The 14,645-nt window shown below is 41.3% G+C and overlaps 1 long non-coding RNA gene across 8 annotated transcripts; it reads left to right on the top strand.

The window, feature by feature from the left end:
• The first annotated feature begins 343 nt into the window (after nt 1-343).
• On the top strand, nt 344-10,259 carry LOC125727021 (uncharacterized). 8 transcript variants are annotated; one of them, XR_007388510.1, is made up of 5 exons: nt 344-636; nt 1,435-1,500; nt 1,990-2,031; nt 2,277-2,398; nt 2,503-10,259. It is a non-coding gene; the product is annotated as an uncharacterized LOC125727021 (long non-coding RNA). The 8 variants fall into 8 exon arrangements; XR_007388511.1 differs by having other exon boundaries at nt 2,277-3,974; nt 4,787-10,259; XR_007388508.1 differs by having other exon boundaries at nt 2,277-4,621; nt 4,787-10,259.
• Nucleotides 10,260-14,645: the final 4,386 nt, after the last annotated feature.

Here is a 14,645-nt window from a genome sequence, read left to right as displayed (position 1 = left end):
GCAAGAAGGCGGCGCGTTTTCAGTAAGATACCGGAGTTAAACTTATTTGCAGACACTTTTAACACAAACACTGGCAGCCATTAACTCATAGGTGGCAGTAAAGCTGAAATGACTCTTTCTGTGTTAAAAAAATGCAACACTGTCATTTTGATACTTTTTTTGTTTGTCTTTTACTCCCATTTGTCTGTCTCTGGTTATTGACGTTTAGGAGAGTGCCAAACACATTAACGATGCACATTTTTCAAATAAAGACAGACACAACACTAAAGAGATGAGAAAGACACAGTTGAATATGTAACATGCGTTTTATGCAGAAAAATAGTGTAGTTAAAACCATCTGGGATTTAAGAGGTTAAACTCAATTGGCTTGAGTGAAGCCACGCCCTCTCATAAGTGAAGAACAGGAATATTCCGGTTTTTCCAGGTTGCCTGAAAAAATGTAGTCACGTAGTTTTCTTAGACGGTGAACAAGCTGTATTACAAAGAGCAAAAGGTTTTTTCTTTTGGAGATACACCGAAATATTAAAGAAATATTCAGAGAGCGAGACAACATTGGTTGTGATGGCTGAACGTTTTTTCCTGCTACTAGTCACCCATGAGGCACGGAGCAGCCGCGTGAGCACATTTTGACCAGAGGTACATTTTCCTTATTCGCTAAACGTGTGTGCAGTAAAGAGGCACAATTTAGTAATTTGGTTTAGAAATATGTGTATTTTGAGTGTATTATATAATTCAATACATTTCGGTATTGAAGTGAATGTACAATTCTTTATGCTGTAAAAGAAAGGTAACTAATACTTATCTCTCCGGAGTACCTGTTAAAGAAAGGTTATTTGTTGATTAGCCCACTTAAAAAAAAAATTGGTTCTCGTACTTGTTTGTAGATTTGCATTTTGTAAATTCCTCGTGTTTCAACATGTTTTAATACACGTTCTTTCTAGATATATATTTTAAAATCTTGGTTGTTCATTTAGAATGGAAATGACAAACAGAATATTGGTTTCAAATAGTATCATTTTTATATTCACGAATGAAACATCAGTATCCAAATCCATGGTTAGGAAGGCATTTATGAGATGCACATGGATCAAGGAATTTACATTCTTGTACTTTCTTACATTTAATATATTTGAAACGCAACAAACTGGAAGAACTGAGGAGGCGTACTAAGTAGGTCTGCTCTCTTCGGTATGTATTTTCAAATATGTATTTTCTTACATATTTGAAAGTTCAAACAATCAATCAAATAAAAAAAAAAATCCCTCCCCCCTGATCCACCCCCTCCAAAAAAAAGGACATGTGTATGTGTAATGTGTAAAAGTATTTTCTTTGATATAGTGTCATATATTTGATTAATTATAACTGTAATGATTAGACAGAGTGACTGATATAGTAAATATTGTAGTGTATTATAATACCTGTTTGCTTACGCAGGTCAGGTCCTTTTAGCGGGAACCTAAACTTCCTGGAGCTGCATTCGAATATCGTTGGATGTCGATGGTGAGTCACCCAAGGAACTAAACCGATTCTTGTGTTGACAACTCATATTCATTTAACTACCGGATTTGTGGTAGGACTGTTAAATTGTTTTATGCAGTTTACGTAACTAATTTGTATTTCATTTAAGTTGTTATATACTTACCCTTTCTTCACCTGAGTGGAGTTGGACTAAGAAGGGTAATCAAAAAACATATTGGAACTGGTGAACCTAAATCTAAAAACATCCCTAAGTCTAATCTACGGCCAATTACAATTTAATCTTGACATAATTGGTTATTGATTCTAAATTTAGCTATGAAAGTCTAAACATACAGTAACTAAACCTAAAATAGGGTAAATTGGTTAAAGAGGAATTTAAATCTAGTTTTAATCAGAGAAACTAAGGGTATAAAACTGAAGCTCACAGATTCAGTTAATGTGTATTTTATGTTTGGTTGTGCATTTTATTTTCTGTGTATGTCTTTCCATTTTTCATCCCTATCCATAAAGCTGGAACTGGCGTGAACAGGAAGTTGGGGGAGGTACTCAATGGTAGGGCTTCACTGCACTTACTCAGTACTTCCTCTACAGCTTGTAGCAGGTGCATGAACCAGTTGAAAATCTTCACAAATCGATTTACTGCTTTAAGCTGCGGCGCTTTATCACAGCTACTAGCTGGCAGTGCCTTTGGAGTGAAACCCTAGGGTGTTGGTTTAACATGCATCAGTTAAGCAAACCAATCCCATACATCCATCCATCCATCCATCCATCCATCTTTTGTTACTGTAATTTTATAGGAAGGGTAAATACCAGTGACCTCAGCAGACCAGCTAATCATCCACATCCCACCAGTTTGCAAGTGGACCAACCTTTGTGAAGAACTTGTGGCCACGGATATTCTGCGGTGACGGGCGATCCCGTGGGTCGATTTGAAATATTTTGCCCATCAGTTTCCCAGCTTCAATACCGAGGTTCTGGGGTAGAATAAATTTAGCTTCTTTGATGTTCTTTATCATTTCACAGCGATCGTCGTGATCGAATGGGATTTCCCCAACCAGAAGCTGGTACCTGTAGTAAGAAAGGCAGCAAAGGTGTTTGAGGTCTTTCACATTTGACATAAAAATGCTGTGCTTCCAAAAGAGCAATTCCTCTCAACTGTGTGCCAGTATTCATTTTTCTTTTCTATTTCAAGTAGAAAAAAAAAACATATTTATGTATGTTAGACGCATGTCTTCTTAAAATGTTAGACAGATTTTATTAGCCATGCTGATCTTTGGCCGGGAGGAGGGTTGATAGGGTATACGTACATGACACAGCCCAGTGCCCAGACTTCTGCTTCCGTTCCATGGCCGTCTCGTTTCCACACTTCTGGAGCCATGTAACATGGAGTACCACACACTTTTCTACAACACACACAAATGGAAAACGTTAAGCGCACATGTGCTTTAGCTTGCTGTATAAACAAATTTGAAAGCTTAGCCAGGAATTCTGCAAAAAACACCTACTTCTCCCTCGGCTCCAGCTTGACCGCCAGTCCAAAATCCCCGATTTTCAGTTTCATTTTGTCACTGACAAATAAGTTTTCTGAAAGACAAACAAATTTGCATTAAGGATAGACTCAAATACTTTGCCAAACTGCAGACTTTACCAAATTGATAAATGAACACTACACAGAAATCCAGACGAGCTACACTCGCAATGCCATGTGAAATGCCAGCATTATTAAACAGAGAATTGAGTAAAGCGTGAGTGCATGTACACATATCGAACTAGATTTCCCTATGGACATAATATTGCCGGTAGATGTGTTTTATCCCCGATATCAGCTGTTGAATGTAATAGCGGACTTCGGGGTCAATCAGAGTCCCGCGAGCTTTCAGGATGTCACCAAGTGTCTGGGCAGGGAGAAACAGGGGCAGCCTGATCCATCACAAAGTCTTTGCCTTAGTAAGACGTCTATAAAAGTCAGGGACTCACCTGCCTACTGCACAACTCCATGAAAATATACATGAACAGATCGTCTTCAAAAGAATGGGAGAAGCCCACAACGTTCTTGTGCCGTGGTTTTTTTCAAAATTTCCACTTCTTGACACACCTGAGTGAAATATCAAACACACCATCTCATCAAGTACTGTAACAGGGAAATGCAGATAAACTGCAAAGAGGGATGACATTAAGCACAATCCATACCACATACCTCCTCCAGTCCCCAGGAATGTGGAGGTATGACCATCACAGCAAAGGTGTCACCACTTTCAAGGTCGGTCATCTTGTAGCACTTGCCACAAGCACCCTAAAGAACATGTCAATAAAGGGCATTTCTGACTGACCCTGTTCAAGCATCTCCTCTCCGCAGAAAAAGATCAACTGTAATCACTTTCAACAACAACTTTGTGGTGCACACCTGTCCCAAAAGCGGCCAAGACAGCTGGGCAATTTGAACTTGCTAGATGGATTACATCACCACATTGAAAATTCCATGGACGGAAAAAGAGGTGAACTTGCTAAGACATTGCAACAAAACACGGATAAAAACTTTCATTACAATCAACTTCATTGAAGAAAAAAAACCCGTCTCCGTTTTGTACACCAAACATTCAGTTTCGGTAATGCAGTAACACATGCTCAGGAATAAAGACTTTTATGTAGTGTGCAGTGACTATCACATCATATGTTACTGCGGCTCTTTAGGCACTCAGCTATCGGTCTCACTTTGTCATACAGAACAGGGATTCATTTCCTGGTGAAAAACTTCCTATGTGGTATGTGATACCTCAGCTCCAAGATGTGGAGCAGTTATCTATTACACCGTAAGGCTGGATATTTTTACAAATAAAGGCAGCAATGGTGTCGGTTATTGCCTTAGAACGAGCTGTTAGCTGGCAGGGTGTGAAAATTAGGGCGTTTATTTTTTTTAAAGAGTTTTGTGTTATTTGAAAGCATTGTGAAATGTAAAAAAAAAAACAGTAATGATATGATGAAAATGGGAATACTGACGTTGACAATGCCAATATAATATTTTGGTATGTTAAGGCATGTTTGTTCTCTGCTTTAAAGAAAGGGGGATGTGTTGATATGTAGTGCAGTACCTTTGGTGACCAGCAGAGAGACCTGGAGGGTTGGGAGGAGGTAAAGACAAGGGGTAGGGAGACCGACGGCACAGAGCAGGTTGTGGGTTTGCATGGAAGATGTTGATGGTTAAATAAAAGTTCATTGTTCATGAAACAAGGTCTCTTCAATGACATATGAACAACACAATGTATCTCTTCCTTCTCATGATAATCTGACTCGCCAAACATGCCTCCAGCTCGCGCGACGTGGCCGAGGGACTTGAGGAGAATTATACACTGACAGCAGTGGAGATGAGAGCGCACTTGAAATTATCAGGTAAGAGAGGGTTAATCGAGCAAAATGTACAATTATTGGTCAGAAAATGTCGGTCAAATTTCTAAATAATTATGGCGTACGAATAATGATATATCCGTAAATCGTATTTTACCGATTTAAAGATGTTCATTATTCATTGTATTGTCACGCCCCCCTCGGGAGAATGCAGCGGCAGCAGCCACACCTGAGTTACGTCAACTCCCTGTTTAGTTCTGCTTGGCGCTGCATTATATGCAAGGTACTGTTGAGGGTTTTCATAAGAAGTACAGGGCGGTCTTCCTCCTGTCTACCCCGATCCGGTCCATCTGCCTGCTTTGCTGCCATCCCATCCCATCCCATCCTGATCCACCCGGACCTCTCCCTTGTACTTGTCCTGCGTCTCGCATGCCACCTGTAGAACTGGCTTTTGGACTCGATTGTACTTGCTGATTCCAGTCCTGTTTGCGTGTTCCCAACAATAAACCCCGTACAGTACGTTGCCTTCTGTGTCTCTACCATCCTCCGGGGTTGCATGTTGTGCAATACTGTAGTAGCTTGGATTCAACCATTAGATGGCAGTAGTAGCATATAGTTGGAGGGAAGTAGAAGAAGGCAAGAGAGGGAAGTTGAGTGTTTGTGCGTTGTTCCCGGAGCTGATAAGTTAATAAATATTGAACCTCTTGCCATCCCCAAATGTGTCTCGGCTGACTCTCAATATATCAAAAGTACATACCGTCTATTTATTTATGTCTGCCCTTCAAACCGCTAGATTCCTTCACTAAGCAGGAAGTTTGTCACGACAGCTGACACCAAATCTCCTGCTGAGCTGGTTCAGACAGAACTATCCTCAATTCACCACGAGGGGGCGCCAACGCAGCAGCTTAGTTCTATTGTTTCGCTTTTTCAAAGACAGTTTTTCTCTTCACAAAAGGACAACTTAACTGAATAATGCACTTTCATAGTAATTGTTTTTAATCCGTGTTAATGTTCTGAACAATGACTACTAAAGGTTCTGTAAGGTTGTCCCACATACTATGGATTTTAAGTTTTTTATCAAGGTGTTAAAACGTACCATCTATTTTCTGCTGAAAGTTGCCAGTCCTGTGTTTTATGTCTAGCAATTTGTACAGTTTCTTCAGTATGGCACATAAACACATGCCATCATCTACAGTATGAGAATCTCCTCCAGAACTCTGCATTTCCTCAAGATTTTTTTGTAATATTACATAGGTGCATCTCATGAACCTTAATTTGCCAAGCATGTATTGACTGGGCACAGTACAGTGGTGCAATTTCTGACAATGAAAGAACATCATGGACCCCTACTCCCCATTCCTTAACCCGATCGAGGGGCTCTGCTCAGCATGGAGTTAGAAGGCTTACGATCGCTAGCCACATGCTCAGATGGCCCTGCTGTCTGACATGAATGCAGCATGTGAGGACATTACAGCAGATGCCTGCAGAGGCAGGTAAGACATTAGAAAAGATTCCTTTTTTTCTTATATTTTATTCTTTCTGTTTTTTCTTATGTACAAATACATAAGTGCACATTAGGATGCTTTTTCACTATTACGTAAGTTCCCATGTGAACAGCCAATCAGATCAGCCTGATGTGTGTCTTGTTCCTCTCTGTTTCCTGCCCTTTCATCCCGACCACGACCATGATCTCTCACTTAGCAGCAGAGCAGTTTATTCTAAACAGTGGAACCGCAAAGATGTTCAGACTCTTTGGTCTTCTCATTTTCATTAGTAGGGTTCTATACTATTAAATCATATTTTGGGGGGATTTTTATATATCCTGTACGATGTGATTAGTGTAATAAGTATTTGGCCATTTAATCTTCATCATATGTAATAGGTATTCTGATTATTATTATGATATTTATTTATTTGTTTGTTTGTTTATTCATTTGTGTTTCTCTCTTTTTCCAGACACTTCACTGGCTGTGGATGTTGTTCAGCCCAGCTACCTGATGAGGGTCCAGCATGGAGACAGTGTGACCCTGACATGCTTCCGTCCAGAAGATATTTCTTTTGCAGTTTGGTTTTAGCAAGCTGCTGGTCAGAAGCCCCAGCTCATCGCGAAAGCACTTCTCTACGTACCTGGTGAATTTTACAAGGAATATAAAAACATAAAACGTTACTCCTTACTGAATGCAGAGGGGAGTTTTAACCTCACTATTTCTAACGTGGAGCCGTCAGATTCTGCAGTGTATTATTGCGCTGCTCTGTTCTATAATGAAATCGCATTTGGAAATGGAACCTTTGTCATAATCACAGATAAATGAGATTCCAACTATTTTCATATTTGCTTTATTAAAGTGTCAATAATATTGTCCTTTGACAAACATTTTTGACAGTTGAGCTCTGTGTCAATATAAAATTAACCAACATAGTTGATGTAGATTGCGAGCATTGGTCCTTGAATGTTTTTCTATATACAGCATTAAACAAAAACATTTATAAAAGCTTTCCAATTAGAATTATAAACTTTTTATTATTATTACACGCATAAATAGCTGAAATATGTAAAAATAAGTATACAAGAATACAAATTAATAGGAGGCATTAAGTATCATCTTACTTGTGTGAAGTGGATTTAGTTATGTGTATACAGTTATGTGTTGGACCCCTCCTGATGTTACATTTATACATGAACATGCACTGCATCACATCATTATACAGTTTGTTACATTTATACATGAACATGCGCTGCATCACATTATTTCACAGTTTGTTACATTTTGCTTGCTGTCAGAAATCTTCAGCCATATGGAATCTTCAGATTTGGAAAAATGTTACACATTGCAGCCTCTTTCAAATAAATTAAAGGAAAATGTTTACATTTCAGTTTTGAGTTGATATATATATTACTGCGTAAAAGTCTTAGGCGACAAAGAAAATATATTCTTAAAATTTTTTAACTCAACAGTCATTGTATATTGTCTCAGAAAGACATGCTATAATATAAGAGTCGGATATGCACCATTCAGAACTGGTTTGAGAATGGACCTTAAATTTCAATTAATTTTGTTCATCTGAAATAAAGTTGAATCACTGTTGAAAACAGGATGCAGAATTACAATTCATTTTTGAATTTAAGGAAGCAGAATGAATACGTATTTGAATTCAAATAAATTCATATACATACAGTACATATAGCTACAATATAGCTTTTAGCTATACAGCCAAATATTTAAATATGAATTACACATAAGCACATTAACATTGTTGTGTATCACTATTATAATTTTATTCAGAATGAAATAATGCAACATTTGAAGTGTCACCTAAAACAATAATTATACTGTCATTTTGTGCACCATGGTGGATCTGCTCATAGGAAGAGCTGAGTGTCTCTCCTTAAAAGTCAGTGTTGGCTGCAGTGACTGCAGTTTCTAACCTAAGAAACGTCCCAAACACTTTTCCTGCATCAAAAGTCAAACTAGTGCCTATTCCTGCCATGAAAGCTTCACATAATGTCACCGATACCTGAGCCAACCATGTTTATCAGAGGATGCCAACCCTTTGGCTGCAGCTTTCTCTGCACAGGCTGAGAGAGTTTTCAGTGTAGCAGGAAAAGATTTCAGGCCAGACGATTGCAGATTAAATCATGAAACCTTTGAAGATATTATGCTAATCAACTGTAATATAATAATAAATGTAATCATGTTTATTTGAATAAAGCATAATTGCATTTGCCATGATGTCTTGCTTTTTGCTGTAGTGCTATGGTAGAAAGGAAAAACTTTCCTTTCAACACACAAGAAAATAAATAGTAGAAACCGCATGAAACCAAGTAATTCCTTTTGCGGTGCACACTTCTTATTTAATGTTTAAAAAATAGACAAACAAAATGGTCAACATAAGCCAGAGGGATATTGATAGTCATGAAAATATAAAATACACTTTACACACTTCATTTCTTTACATTGAAATTAATTAAATTCATCTACCTTCATGCACTAACATGAAACATATGATTATACAATTATAATGTTTGTTCTTATCATATAATGTTTGTTATTGTCATGCCCATGCAGGCGGAACCCACCGAATAGCCCGTCTCGATCACGCCCACATGGGCGGGACCAGCCAGGTGCTCCGTAGAACGCTTAATGACGGAATGGATTTAAGCACTGAGCTCCATCAGGACATTGCGAAGTATTGAGCCATGCTATTGAGCCATACCGAGCAATCTATTGTCTATCGTCTACCCGTTGCTTCCTACCTGTTCCGTCCGCCCAGTGTACTTACCTTGTCTGTTCCTCTTCCTCTTCCCAGACCCGTTCCCGAACCTGAACCTCTTGCCCCGCTGAGACCGGCTTCTCCTGGTACTCTTTCCCTGTGTTGTCGTGTCCCGTGTTTGTTCCTCTTTCGGCTTCGGACACATGCTTCTGCCCCTCGACCATTCTCCTCGCTTAGCCCCTTTCATTGCTACGTACTAGTGCTGCCAATAAAACTTCTGGCTGCGTGCAAATCTAGATCTCCGTTCCACTTCTTGGGCCAGTGTTACAGTTATAATATAATCTTTGTTATCATATAATGTTATCAATGTATATTAAAGCTGTTAAGGTATGTTAGGATATTAAGGTATACGAATTACATGGTGATTATGAATGTTATATGAATGCATTGTAAATGTATAATGTAGGTGCAGTTAATGTAAAGTGTTACTGAATATATACTAATAAATAGTTATACAACAAAAAGAGACAAGAATGTCAACTATTCTCCAAGAAGTTACTTATTTTATGGATGGATAGAACAACATGACATCCATTCCAAAATATTTCTAAAATCGGCAAGAAATATTTTTCAGGATCTGTGTTTTCCATTGTGACTCTCAAAGCGCTGTCATCATCAACATTTTGCTTTTCAGGTAAAGACTCCAACAGCAAGACTGTGGTACAGCAGCCTGTGTCTGACACTGTGTCTGACACAGACTCTGTGAGTCTGCAGTGTACGATAGAGACTGGGAGCTGTGCAGGAGAACACAGTGTTTACTGGTTCAGACATTGTTAGAGTGTATCTGTGTATTTTATCATATTATTATCCTCCTATATGTGTACGTGCAACCCTTAACAACTAACCCATGGCCCAGAAAGGGTTGCAGACAAGATGTCCTCACAGGGGCCTACCAGATTGTGACACAGGAATAAGAGACCTTGAGAAAGGAAACAGATTCTGTCAACATAGCAGGGGGCCCACCTTGAGATATGTAATGCTTTGTATTAACCCTGTTTCACGGAGGCCTCACACAGCATTGACTAGTTTAAAGACAAGACCCATGTAACCCCTCCCCTACCCTATAAATAAAGAAGCCAAGGGACTGTCCGGTGTGACACTCAACAGAGGCGCAGATACTGTCTGTTGCACCTGAAGTGGGCACCCTTGCGCAAGTAAAACAGAAAGACGTGTGCTGTCTCGATTATTCCTGGGTCCTAGAAGTGGAAGTGTGTGAGTGGTAAGCTGCGGCGCTTCCTCACACAGGAGATTGTAGGAGTGAAAGCTACGGCGCTTTCTCCAACATAACTAGATTGTAGGAGTGAAAGCTACGGCGCTTTCTCCAACATAACTAGATTGTAGGAGTGAAAGCTACGGCGCTTTCTCCTAACATAAATTGGTCCTTCGAGCCGGATCCGGAGAGAGATACCAGAGGGCGCCGACCAGTCCGCCGACGAACGACACCGAAAGCTGTCGACAGTCTCGCTCATAGGGAGTGAGTGAAAGACCTGCGACGTGAATTCGCCACAGGCCGGTGGTTAGAACTGTTCCCGGACGGCTGGGCTGGCGCCTGACGGGTCCCCGGACAAGAACTAGAACCACTTCGTCATAAAGGAAGGACCATGTGAGAAGCACGACGCTGCAGCAGGGAAAGCGGGTGTGAGTGAGAGGGCATCAGCGGCCCCATACACCCGACCTAGGTGCAACAACATACTGGTGACCAAGGGAAAAAGGACGGGTTTCACCCCTGAAAACTGACACCGCTGTCTCTTTAGAGGACAGTAGAAGGCCGTGCCAGTGTCCTCCCGAGGTCTCATGCCAGGGACTTGCACTTAGGGGTTATTATTTTTTGTATATAAAAAAAAAATGGGGCAAAGTCAAAGCAAGGTAGAATTAGCGGGTGATGAGAAATTCATGGAAAGGTATAAGGAGGGGGCAGGAATAATAAGCAACCAAAAATGGCGGAAAAAGCATGGGTTTTCAGGAACCCTGAGTACAGAAAATATTCTGAGATTACAGACAGAATTGAAATTAGAAATGATGTCCGGCCGCTGTACAGGCAAGGACAAAGTACAGAAAAGACGAGAATATGTCTTATCCGATGTTTGGTTAGAACAAAGCAAACTCCGTGATATAGCCAGAAAAAAGAAACAGGAAAAGAAAAAGGAGACGCTGCAAGCGGCCCTTGTTAACATAGACGAGGAAACACCGCCGTCTGCTCCCCCGCAGACACCAGCGGACGGCCCACCAGTACTACAGCATCCCCCACCATAGCATAACATGCCAGACCCCCCACTTCCTGCTGTGCGGGGAGCTGAAGGAGGGAGTGCAAGGCCACACCAAACGAGAGCGACAGACCCGCATTTACGAATGCGAATAAATCCCGAGAATAAAAAAAACACAATGGTACCGTTCGGATTCCGAGGATGAATCTGAACTGCTTGCTCCCATGGTAGAAGTTGCAAACCCCCGTATAGCCCCTGGCGAAGGAGGCCAAGCCTCACCAGCAACAATATTAGTATACCGCCCCTGGACAGCGGAAGATAGGGCTGCTGCCCTAAAAGGCATTCCACCCATAGAGGATGGAGTACCTGAATTCTGGTCCGCCATGACTGAGTTGCAGGTCAGTTTTCACCTAAATGGAAGAGAGCTGTTCCGCTGTTTTAGACAATTACTTAATCATAAATGGGGCCGGGTGGCTGGAGACTTTACTGGACAAGGAGCAAACAATTTGCCCCTCGGTCACGATGACCCACAATTACAACAAGCATTGGGCGACTTGAGACAGAGACTAGAAACAACATTTACAAGACGAGTTGATTACGGGAGAATAGCCCAATGTAAGCAAAAGGAAGGCGAAGAGCCAGAGGATTTCTTGGACAGGGTACGCCCGTTGTTCAGGACAAACTCTGGGATTCCTCATGGGGAGGACGAGAACGGGGTGTAATAACAACAATTAAAACGGGCTTTCCTAGCAGGGTTAAAACCTGAAATAAAGAAGTATATTGATAAATACTGGGTCCATCAAAACACAGGTACAGTGCAGCAAGCCGTTGAGTATGCCCAACACGCTCAGAAAGCTAAAAAAAACTAAACCAGAAGCAACATTCGTAGCCCGAGGAGATCAAATAGTGGCGTATGCAAAACAGAAATACAGGAACAGACAAAACCTCGCGCTGATATTGCACTAACTCCAATTCCAAGCGCCATAACCTTATTTGTCGATGGCTCTGCAGCCAAAGACAGATACGGGGAAAATAAGGTTGGATACGCAGTTGTGACTAAAGACAAAGTAATAGAGGCAGGAGCCTTACCATCCACATGCTCAGCCCAAGCAGCAGAATTATACGCTGTTATCAGAGCCTGCGAGATATATGAAGGGCAACAAATTACAATATATACGGACAGTCAATACGTGTTTTCTGCAGTACACCACTATGCAGCAGTATGGAAAAATAGAGGATTTAAAAGCTCCCAAGGAACAACCTTGACACACGCAGCACTTCTACTTCGATTGTTAGACGTTGTACAAAAACCAAAGACACTCGCGTTATGTAAATGCAAAGCACACCAGACTGATAATTCAGAGGAAACGAAAGGCAATGCGTTTGCTGACCAAGCCGCAAAGGCAGCAGCCCAGCAAACGCCAGAAAAAACAGAGAAGGGGTTATTCCTTATAGAACAAGATGTACTATATGATGCACAACAACAAGCTCCTACGTCAGAGAAAGACAAGTGGATTTCGCGAGGAGCCACACAAGAGAAAGACCTATTCAAATTAGACGGAAAACCTATCTTACCCCGCAGCCTGTATAAAACCGCCGCGGTTGTGAGTCATGGGGTAACCCATGTCTCAACAGGAGGGATGGTACATATAATACAACAACATTTTTACACTATAAATTTTTCCAATTTTGCAAAAAACTACTGTAGAGCATGCCTTATATGTTGTAAACATAATGCGCAGGGCAATCTAAGACCCAAACGAGGCCAATTCCCTAACCCTACACAACCGTTTCAGGCAATACATATGGACTTTGTGGAATTAACATGGTCACAGGGAGTGAAATACTGCCTAGTGATAATAGACACTTTTTCAAAGTGGGTGGAGATATACCCAGTAAAACACTGTGATGCAGTCACAGTGGCCAAGTGTCTGGTGTCCCATTTCTTCCCCACATATGGAATACCGGAAGTAATACGGTCAGATAACGGATCTCATTTTGTGAACAAGGTGCTAGATTTATGCTCACAAACATTGGGTTTTGTATTAAAAAATCACTGTGCATATCATCCGCAAAGTGCAGGTTTGGTGGAAAGAACAAACGGGACAGTAAAAAATAGATTGAGAAAAACTATGGAAGAAACAGGCAGACCGTGGCCAGAATGCTTAGCATTAGTAAAACTGTGGATGAGAATAACACCCAGCACCCTGGCAATCTGCCAGAAGCGTCTGTGTCTACTTTACAGGAGACGGTGAAGCCTGGGGATTGGGTGCTGATAAGAGTACTACAAAGGAAAGACTGGACCTCACCTCGGTGGGACGGGCCATACCAAGTCCTCCTGACGACACCAACAGCCTTGAAAATCGCGGAAAGACCTTCCTGGATCCACAAGAGCCACTGTAAGCTCATTCAACCCTTACCAGATGCCTCATTCGCGGAGTAACAGTGGAAGTCCGCTACAAAGGCACGAAGAAACAATAGGTTTTCGTTGTCTCAACCCGGTGAAGAAAACAGCTGAACTGTACTCCTTTAGGATGGCTCTGGTAGGGTGTCCGTGGTGGGCTAAGGGAATATTGGGAAGTCTTTTCTGTCTTATGGTAATGTTGATTCTATGGCTGGTACCAGACACTGAGGTGCAGGAGAAGAAAAGGTGGACTCCGGACGGAGTGCACCTCACTAGCATAAAAGGAGACGAAACCCATCCATTCCTACGGAACTATTGGTATCGATATGTATATGATGTGGTATCCAATAAGAATTTGACTAACTGCTACGTTTGTTCTGTCATGCCACACCACAGCGAAGGACCGACCCTATATGGGGCTACCATGAACATATCACAAGCTAAGTGTGCTTCTTCATTCGGTGGGGTCGGATATCAACATTCTGGCATAAAGATAAATGACACAGACACATATGCTCCCGGCCTACGCAATGGCACATGTGACCGATTATTTTGGATAGATTACAATGTGACAAAAACCAATGTTACGTTCCCCTTTTCTGTTCTAATGAATCGCGACCCAGCAACTTTTAATCACACTATATGTTTTAATCAAATGAACGGTACTCGCCTTATGGGGAACACCACAAATTGTAATCAGATATTCATTTCAGGAGAAGGCGCCCCAAGCAGGTTGTCAGACCCCAGCAATGGTACTTACTGGGTGCAAGGAGTGGCCTGGCTATGCGGAAATAGAGCATATTTTGTGTTGCCGCCCAATTGGTTCGGAGTATGCACACCCATCTTTGTATCAGACCATACGTTTGTAATAGTACCCCAAGAACAGAACTCGCGTGAGAAACGACACGTCTCGGTTGAACCACATGACAGTGTGTGGGGAACAG

Source organism: Brienomyrus brachyistius, unplaced genomic scaffold (genome assembly GCF_023856365.1).
Source record: "Brienomyrus brachyistius isolate T26 unplaced genomic scaffold, BBRACH_0.4 scaffold84, whole genome shotgun sequence".
In the NCBI taxonomy this organism is placed as follows: Eukaryota; Metazoa; Chordata; class Actinopteri; order Osteoglossiformes; family Mormyridae; genus Brienomyrus; species Brienomyrus brachyistius.
The sequence above is the reverse complement of the archived record's forward strand: the minus strand, read 5'-3'. Positions and strand labels throughout refer to the sequence as shown.